Raw genomic sequence first — 7,849 nt, forward strand, 5'->3', positions numbered from 1 at the left:
AATCGGGTCCTGACATCACAATTTTTAAGAGTGAGATGATTGTCCAAAGTGTGGTCCTCCAAAGTCCTAAATGATTTAAAACAGAAGTCATCAAGAAATTGTGTGTCAGTGTTTTATAGGCATAAACATTAGCCTTTAAAAATGGAACTAGAGGGGTTTCTATTTTTGGAAACAAAATACCTGCGGGGATTAAGGAAAGGTTTCTTTATTCCTCGCAGTGTCTATGAGATGAATATAATTACCTCCATTATAAGGAGCCAGACAAGGCTGAGGCAAGCAAAGGAAGCTGCCTACGATTACAGCGCTGGTCTGAGCTGTGGCTCCAACCCAGCTCTTACCCCAAAGCCTGAGCCTTTTCTGGACATCACGCTGCTTCTCCTTAAAGATTTAACACAGAGAGGGCTTTGCTGGGGGCCTGGCACATAACAGGTGTTCAGTAACTATTAGCAGGAATTGAAGTGGGATTTTTTTTGCTTGATTTGTTTCTAGGGGCTTTGATGGTGGCGAATAGGAAGCCTACAGATGATGGAGCCAAGTTGAGGAGCTGAGGAGAAATCCAGGGAATGGGGTGGCTTCTGGTGGCGGTCCAAGCTTTCAAAACAAGGAATTTCTAAAGTCAAAACGGGACTGAACTAGGGGTAAGAAAATTCATCTTCACCCCACAAAAAAATAAATAAATAAAAAGCCTAGGCCGGCTGTGCTGCAAGAGTCATCCTATGTCTCACACATCCTCAGCTGACCTGGAGCCCAACAATCCTCTTGTTACTATAGGCACCCTTGATACCATGTGATGAAAATGGCTTTTTACCTCTGTGGTTTCCTTCCTCCAAGGCCTAGAAGACCACTCACCTCACAAGGAAATGGTAGACAGATTAAACCAGAGGGTCCTACAAAATGCCTGACCAGTACTTCTCAACAGTATCAAGCTTATCAAAACAAGAGAAGTCTGAGAACTGAGGCAGACAACAGGAGCCTAGGGACACTAAGCAGCACTGTGGGAGGATCCTAAAACAACACGAGTTAAAACACACACACACACACAGGAAATCTGAACAAATTGCAGACTCTACTTAAAAATAATGTAATAATGGCCGGCGCCGCGGCTCACTAGGCTAATCCTCCGCCTGCCACGCCGGCACCCTGGGTTCTAGTCCCGGTTGGGGCACCGGATTCTGTCCCGGTTGCCCCTCTTCCAGGCCAGCTCTCTGCTGTGGCCCAGGAGTGCAGTGGAGGATGGCCCAAGTGCTTGGGCCCTGCACCCGCGTGGGAGACCAGGAGAAACACCTGGCTCCTGGCTGTGGATCAGTGTGGTGCGCCGGCCACAGCGCGCCTGCTGCAGCGCGCCAGCCGTGGTGGCCATTGGAGGGTGAACCAACGGCAAAGGAAGACCTTTCTCTTTGTCTCTCTCTCTCTCACTGTCCACTCTGCCTGTCAAAAAAAAATAATAATGTATTAATAACGGCTCGTTGATGGTGGCAAATGTGCCATAGTAACGTGAGATGAACAAGGAGAGAACCAGATGTGGGGTATATGAGAACTCTCCGAGTAATATATTTTCAATCTTTTTGTAAATCTAAAGTTGTGTTTTAAAAATAAAGTCTACTTGTATACATGTATAATGTTACTTCAGAGTTTGTGGGAAAATGAATTCGGGAGCAGGCATTTGACCTAGCGATTCCAGCTTCCTGCTGTGAAGCCCGGCAGGCAGCAGTAATAGCTGAGTTAGGTTCCTACCGTCCATGTGGGAGACCTGGGTCTGTTAGGCAGTAAGGTAGAAATTAGCCTGTGTTACGCAGTAGGAGGAGCCAAAGTGACACGAGGCACAGTGGAAACGAAAGGAATGCACGGGGCCCACCACCTGCAGTGCGGACATTCCATCTGGCGCCGGTTCAAGTCCCAGATGCTCCACTTCTGATCCAGCTCTCTGCTATGGCCTGGGAAAGCAGTAGAAGATGGCCTAAGCCCTTGGGCCCCTGCACCTGCGAGGGAGACCTGGAAGAAGCTCCTGGCTTCTTCTTCTTCTTTTTTTTTTTTTTTTTTTTTTTTTTGACAGGCAGAGTGGACAGTGAGAGAGAGAGAGACAGAGAGAAAGGTCTTCCTTTTTCCATTGGTTCACTCCCCAAATAGCCAAAACGGCTGGAGCTGCACTGATCCAAAGCCAGGAGCCAGGTGCTTCTTCCGGGTCTCCCACGTGGGTGCAGGAGTCCAAGGATTTGGGCCATCTTCTACTGCTTTATAGCAGAAGCTGGATTGGAAGAGGAACAGCTGGGACTACAACCGGCGCCCACATGGAATGCTGGCGCCACAGGCGGAGGATTAACCCAGTGCGCTACAGGACCGGCCCCAGTTAAAAATGTTTTAGGGGTGGGCATTTGGCCCAGCAATTAAGATGGCACATGAGACACCCACATCTCCTATCAGAGTCCTTGAGTTCTAGTCCCAGCTCTGCTTCCAGCTTCCTGCTGATGTGAACCTTGGGAGAGAACAGGCAACAGCTGAAGTATTTGAGTCTCACCCAAGTGGGAGAACTGAACTGAGTTTTGAGATCCTGGCTTCGGCCTGGCCTAGCCCCGGCAACTGTGGGCATTTAAGAAGTGAAACAGCAGATGGGAGAGCTCCTTCTGTCTCTCTCTGCTTTTCAAATAAAATAAAAATAAATATAAAATTAAAGAAATTTTAAGATATTATTTAAGATTATTGCGGTGCAAAAATACCTTGGAGTCAGTTTTTCCTTTCTTTTTTTAAAGATGTTTATTTATTTATTTGACAGGCAGAGTTACAGACAGCAAAGAGAGAGAGAGAGAGACAGAAAGTTCTTCCTTCCGTTGGTTCACTCCCCAAGTGGTCGCAACGTCCGTAGCTGGGCCGACCTGAAGCCAGGAGCCAGGAGCTTCCTCCGGGTCTCCCCTTCGGGTACAAGGGCCCAAGCGCCTGGGCCATTTTCTACTGCTTTCCCAGGCCATAGCAGAGAGCTGGACTGGAAGAGGAGCAACCAGGACTAGAACCGGTGCCCATATGGGATGCTGGCGCCGCAGACGGAGGATTAACCTGGTGCGCCATGGCACTGGCCCGGAAATCATATTTTTTTCATAACACACATTTAAATGGACTCTTTAAAATGTATGTATATTATATGTGTATATTTAATATATATACACATATTTAATAAACACATATCCAGTCTCTTCATTTTTTCTACATATATAAACACACATACACACACTCTCCATTTTTTTCTACCAAGTCTCATTCTCAACATTCAGTTTGCTCTTTGGTTTGGATTAAGGCGAAAACAGGGGAACTAATTAGTTTTGCGAAGTGATTCCAGAAAATCACTGACTCTTAAAATGTGTAAATGAGATTGGTTGTCCACTTCGGCATGACATAGTCATTCAAGAAGTTGTTAGCCTTTTTAAAACAGAGGACACTGCTCAAAACACTTTGAGAATCACCTTCAGAGTCTACAGCACATACTGCAATGAATATTCATTATCTGCAGGTGGATCTGTTTATGCAAATAGGCTAAAAAAAAACTCATTCCAAAGCTAACAAGAAAACAGGCTGGGAAATGTGGGGGGTAAACGTGTTTGAGAATTTTCTGGATTTCAGATAGATAACATGGTGCATGTACAATTACACAAGGCAATGGTACGTGGGCACCACGCAGTGATCCAACACCAGGACTGCTGCGTGGGTGCAGGTGAGTGGTCACACTAGGATAAATCAAAGAGGGATAAATGAAAACCATAGCCTCATAGAGGTTTAGGTCAGGCTCTCTGCCACAGAATCAGTCCCAGTCAGGTCAGGGTTTGCTGTCGAGTATCACACAAGGAAGATTCTGGTTTTCATAGTTTTCAATTTAGAGAACTACGGGTAAAGGACTGCACAACACCATGCATATTTAATGAAGACAATTCCAGAGTTTTGAAAAAGAGCACCCATTCCGTCTACCCAGTCACCCACACTAGAGGTACCCTCGCCCCTCCTGCTCTCTCCCCTCAACAGTGGAGTCCCCTGGGCTGTCCTTCCTCTCTTTCAACTGCGTCCTTTCCTCTTCAGCCCAGGCCAGCGACCCGGCCTGGCACCTTGCCAACTCCGACATGGCGCTTCTACGGAGATCATTCCGTTCCCTGCCATACTTCTTCCTCCACACTGATGCTCGATGCAGACCTGCAGTGCCACGCCGACGGCTCCGTGGGATTGCCACGGGATGAAGTCCAGGGTCCTCAGGAAGATCTCGACCTTGGATGAAAAGGAGCTGCAGCAGTGCTGTTCAACGCTTGGTACCAATCTGAATGAAACACTTCCAGAATCTAAGTGCAAGCATTTAGAAAGTCCTACAGCCACTAGACAGAAACGTTATCTTGGTTGAAGCTCATGCAAGTGGATGCTTATTTTATTTTTCTAATAATTTATCATTAGTGTATTTTATAAAACATAATCATTGATTGAAAGTTTTTTGAAAGGTGTATTTATTTATTTGCAAGGCAGAGTTCCAGAGAAGGAGAGTCAGAGAGAGAGATGATCCAACCGCTGGTTCACTATCCGAATGGACTCAATGGCCAGAGGTGGGCCAGGCAGAAGCCAGCAGCTTCACCGGGATCTCCCACGTGGGTGCAGGGGCCCAAGCACTTGCCCCATCTTCCCTTGCTTTCCCTGGCATACTAGTGGGGAGCTGGGTCAGAGGTGGAGCAGCTGGGACTCAAACCAGCACCCAAACGGGATGCCTGCATTGCAGGTAGTGCCGGCCTCCTGAATTTTTTCCTTAAATTTGTCCTTAAGCACAATTTGAGAGGCCCACTGGTCATTAATGAACAAGTTTTAGTTTCTCAATATTGTTTCATACCTCCATGCCAGTGGACATCCTAATCTGACCGGAAATCTCATGCTTCCAAATACTGAGCTGCATTTGAACCCTCCTTTGAGTGCCTGTCTAAACCAGTTCCCTCACAGCGCCAGGTGGCTCACCAGTGTCCTTAGCCCTCTCCCACTGTTTGTACCACCATTCTTGCACTATTGTGCAATTACCTGTCAATGTCCCATCTCCCCTACTAAGAGTGCCTTACAGGCAGAGGTTACACCATCGTCTCTCGGGGGTAACACGTTTCTTTTTTAAAAAAAAAAAAAGAACACTTCTTGGGTGATCAATTCTGCCATGTTACTGAAAAAGGCATCATTACATTACGTTCGTATTTTCCCACCACGGGCAAGGGTGGCAGTCTTCTACCTTTTAGAAGGCCAGTAAGCCAGGCTTGCTGGGGTCACTGGGAACTCTTAAAAGCAAAGGAGCAAGGAAAACCTAATTTCTGCACTTAACGCAGTTTTGCCCTTTTGGAGTTGAAGCTGTGTGAACTGTTGTTTTCCAAGTCTCTCAGCTCTTTTACAAAGCTGGAGAGGTTCCAGGCTGAGGGTCTCAAAACAAGCGAACTATCACTGAACTGAGGGGGGGGGATGGATGGCACAGAGGGGTGGGTGGAGCCCTTTCTGCCCCGGGCAGGAGGGGGCGCTGACGGTGGGGAAGGATCCAGTCCAGGGAGTTGGAGCCAAACCTTGCTGAGCAAGTGGGATTTTGCACCGTGAGGATGTGTTTGTGTTCCAGCACAACCGATTGGAAGACAAATCTACACGGCCCTAGGTCTCACAATTCTCCCTCCGTTCTGCAGACTCCTGGCTCCTTTCCCGGAAACCTTGGGACACAGACATTGTTTCCCTTCCTGGAAGAGACCAGTGTAGATCATGGGAATACTAATCCTTGATTAACTGGGATCAGGTCGCTCTTCGCCTTGTGGGGAGGGCAGAAGCCGGACGAGTCAGGTGGGGAAGTGGTCCTGAGAGTGCGGACCGTGCAGAGAAAGAAATGGAAATTTGGGTATTTTATGCCCCCCCAATCCCCCCGCCCCCCCAACACCTGCCTCATGTTTTTCTATAGTTTCTCGTGGTCTCTGTCTTCCTCTCTCTCTCTCTCTCTTCCCTTGCTAAAGGCTGGAAATTCCTTGTTCTCGGCGGAAGGGAGTAGGCGGGGAGCCGGGGGCGGCAGGAGTGGGAGCGAAGCGAGGAACAGGCCGCGGCGCGGCTGCGGGCTGCGGGGGCGCTCCGGGCCTCGGCGGGGCCTGATAAGTCAACGATTTTTCAAATGTACGTATTTTTAAATCCACACACAGGGGCGCGCATACAGACGCAGAGAGACGGAGACACACACACACACAGGTAGATGGAAAGCCGCAAACGCCTGCTCCCAGGGTGCAGAGCCAGCGGCAGGCAGGAGCGCCTCCCGTGTGCTGGGCTTCGACAGTTCCCGGACTTGGCACGCACAGCCTCCCGGTCGCACCTCACCGGGCTCAGCCACGCACACCGGGCAGTCCCACTCGGGCAGCCCGGCGCCCTGGGCCTCCCCCCGCCCTCGCTGGCCGAGGACCCGCCCCAGCCCTGGGGATTGGGGACTTCAGCGTCGGCTCCTCCCCCGTCCTCTTCCCCGGATCCCGACCCAGGCGCCTGGCGCCCTGCGGGTTGCCGCAGCCCCCCGACTTCACGCCCTGCTCCGCCCCCCACCCTCGGGCGGGCGTCTCCCTGCGGAGAGCAGGGCTCAGCGCCGCCCCGAGGGCGCCGGGTGGGAGGGAGGGGGGCGCGGGGAGCAGAGGCTGCGTGGGCGGAGGATGTGCGTCACGGGGAGCGTGGGCAGGGGGAGGGAGGGGGCACGTGGAAACCCGGGGCCAGCGACTGGCAGCCCAGGCTCCAAAATAACCCGACGGGGGTGGGGGAGGGGCGCCCACCCGCCGCTGAGCGGGGTCGGACAGTGCCCCCCGGCGGGAGCCGGTCTGGCCGCGCCCTCCCGCTGAGGGACTGGACGAGGGGGACTCCGCTGCTTCCCGCCGCCCCCACCGCGTCTGGAGCTTCCTGGGATGGAGAAGACAATCTGAACTACTGAAATCCCGCCACCAACAAGGCCACCCCTCCTTCCCTGCCCCCACCAGAGACAGCAAGGTCCCCTGGCCAGGCCGGAATGTAGAACCAGCCCCGGCCCACGCCACCCACCCCCCGGCTTGGCCACTCAGAAGCGCGGAATGGCGGGGCGGGGCTGAGGCTTCGCACCAGGAGTACCCTCGCCTTCGGCCAGTCTGCTCGCTTCCCGCCGCCCCCACCTCAGTTCCCCTGGGCTTAGAGCCGCTGGGCCAGGCCCTCGGAGCCCCCGCCTGCACACCTCCCCCCCTCCCCACCACCCTCCGAGCCGTGGGCGGGAGAGAAATGGGAACCAGATGGGCTAGGAGAAACCCAGGGGGAGGTGGGCTGCGGAGGGGGCTCGGCCCCGGGGAAGGCGCCCCTCCGGCCGCAGCCAGACACTTCGGGAGCACCCGGTCTCTGCTCGCCGCCCGGACTCATAGGTGTCCCAGAACGGTATCCTTATCCTACCTGGGACACACAGCGGCCGAGGAGCAGGGCCCCGTCCTGGTGCAATGGGCGGCGGCGAGCAGAGGAAAGCGGGGCGCACCCTCCCCCCCCCCCGCCGCCGCCCCTGCTGGCCGGACTAACCAACCTGGCGCGGCAGAGCCGCGCACGCCGAATTGGTGGCTTCTAGCATGGCCCGCCCATCCCTGTTTAAAACTTCAGCAACGACCCGAGGCCGGCAGAGATGGAGGCGGCCCGGGTCTCCGAGAGCGGCCCCTTCCAATCTTTTCGTTTGAGGGCAGGGGAAGGGCTGGGATACCCAAGGGATCCTATAGCGCAAGACTGCTGGAGGAGAGGCACGCGCTGGAGGAGCCGCGCGCCCTGAGCCCTTCGCCAACTTTCGCCGGCTGGCTCTCCGCATCCGCACGTACGGCAGCGCGAGGCCTGCGTGCGGGTAGCGGGCGTC

The 7,849-nt window shown here is 53.1% G+C and overlaps 1 long non-coding RNA gene across 3 annotated transcripts; it reads right to left on the reverse strand.

The window, feature by feature from the left end:
• Positions 1-3,874: 3,874 nt before the first annotated feature.
• On the reverse strand, positions 3,875-7,521 carry LOC138844370 (uncharacterized). Of its 3 annotated transcripts, none has more exons than XR_011380110.2 (2): positions 7,408-7,521; positions 3,875-4,291 (listed from the first exon to the last, which is right to left on the reverse strand). It is a non-coding gene; the product is annotated as an uncharacterized LOC138844370 (long non-coding RNA). The 3 variants fall into 3 exon arrangements; XR_016216819.1 differs by having other exon boundaries at positions 3,875-4,242; positions 7,408-7,501; XR_016216820.1 differs by having other exon boundaries at positions 3,875-4,313; positions 7,408-7,477.
• Positions 7,522-7,849: the final 328 nt, after the last annotated feature.

The sequence above is a fragment of the Oryctolagus cuniculus genome, chromosome 11, assembly GCF_051225735.1.
Source record: "Oryctolagus cuniculus isolate XC-2025 breed Fujian yellow rabbit chromosome 11, ASM5122573v1, whole genome shotgun sequence".
In the NCBI taxonomy this organism is placed as follows: domain Eukaryota; kingdom Metazoa; phylum Chordata; class Mammalia; order Lagomorpha; family Leporidae; genus Oryctolagus; species Oryctolagus cuniculus.